This window comes from Pseudopipra pipra, chromosome 1, assembly GCF_036250125.1.
Source record: "Pseudopipra pipra isolate bDixPip1 chromosome 1, bDixPip1.hap1, whole genome shotgun sequence".
In the NCBI taxonomy this organism is placed as follows: Eukaryota; Metazoa; Chordata; class Aves; order Passeriformes; family Pipridae; genus Pseudopipra; species Pseudopipra pipra.
The window spans coordinates 30,548,584-30,550,549 of NC_087549.1; positions in this window are offsets into that span (position 1 = coordinate 30,548,584).

Here is a 1,966-nt window from a genome sequence, read left to right on the forward strand (position 1 = left end):
AATACTTCCTACAATAGTTAAACCTTAAAAAATATAAGGCTGTTGTACTATAACTTTACCAGCCAAGAAATCTTGTATTCAAAATGTTCTCTTTGTATTTTCCTTCTTAAAAATTAGTTCTTTTCCAATATGAAAGAGCAGTTCATTATTAAAAGGAGCAGATTAAAAGTTAAACAACTTATTGTGAACTTCTCCTATGTTATGCTTATCTAAACATCTAGATATATTCATACTATTGCTGGATACAGTTTTATCCAGGCCCCAACATTCATATCTATCTATATATTACCATAAACAATAAATATAGCATGTAAATATAAGGAATTTTAAACTACACTTAGATGCAGATTCACTGTGTCGTATACATGTAAAGAAAGGCAAAGTGTTATATGCAGATTCTCAAGTATCTGATTCAGCGGAGTAAAAGCGTAGCTGCTTCGAAGAAATGTTTCCTGTACTGTACTCCTGATGTGATTCAGTCCTGGCCCGGAGGGATCACCACCTATTGTCCTAAAGTTAGGCTAAGACTAGCTACACATTTCACACAGGCCACCGACAACTGCCACATGGCAGCAACCTTCAGCCACAACTGACTGAGGTCAGACTGAAACTGGTCACTCAGAGGTTAAAGGTTTTGTATTGTATTACCAGTGGTAACCATCCAGTCACCACACTATAAATATTTAATATAATTACAGTTTGCTCCTCATAAACCTCATTCATTTGTGGGTGCCACTAGTTTGCAACTTCTTGATGACAGAAACTGAAACTGAACTAAAAAATCTTGCTTTCCTTGTCTTTAGATCAATTCAAATTGTTATTCACTCTAGTTTTAAAATGTACATACAGAAGAGTTACTCCTGTAAAATGGAAAAAAAAGGTCTGTTTCACATTCTGGATAATGTCAAATGTCTGTCTCTGTTTACTTTCTTCCAACAAATTCCCTGAAGTGACACATTGGATTATAGAGTAAATTTTCTGTGCTGTAAATAAGAACATGGTCCTGGCTGGAGGAGGGAGAATTAAGAAGGTATTTTCACACGTTAGTGATGACAACATATAATTGACTTGTTGCTCTGTTTTGTTATGCTACTCAGTGGTCACGCTGTCATCAATGACTTATGAAATTAACTCACTCTCTTTGCACGTATGTCTTCTTTGAATGCCTTGGGTAAAGGAAAAGTGGCTTACTCCACCCTGGAAATATTTGACATATATGTTGTCATCACTTTAGAAATATGGTGAAACTAAACAATAAAAATGTGGGAAATGTGGTAGTTGTTTTTCATTGGTCAGTGCAACTTTTAGAAATCCTTGATTTTTCACTGGGCTAAACCATAAAACTATATATACATTTAATATTAATAGTGTAGATTTTAGGTCTTCAGACTCCAGAAGTTTAACTGTTTGACCTCAGTTCACAGGAGAAGATTCCTTTGGATAAGACTTCATATCAATGTCCTTACGTATACACATATATCCTGCTATTATTATGAAGTAACAGTGGTCAAAACATAATCTAAGTTGAAAATAAGTTCCTGCCACGTACTTGAGTACGTAATGGCCAAAATCAAACAGTTAGGGGAAATAGGGTGTTAGAATCAATTTAACAAAATTAAATAACTGTATAAGGTATAAGAAACTAATCCTGGAAAACAAGAATAAAGATGTTACTTATCAACAGTTTCAATTCTTCTAGTGAAAGAGCATACACATATTCATAAACGTGTCCTATCACTAGAGATCTGAGAAGTTTTTCCATTGCAGTGCTTGCAGGAGCAAACACCCAAAGCCGTGCTTCCTTGTTTAGTATGAAGAAACACAGTATGGAATACATTTGTCATTGTTTCAGTTTTACTTCAGCCACAGAAATAAAATCTTAGAATAACTGGAAGACTTTGAAGGAGAACTGAAATCATACAACTGCAATTACAGGATGTTATGCTATATGCCATAGCAAAGCAGT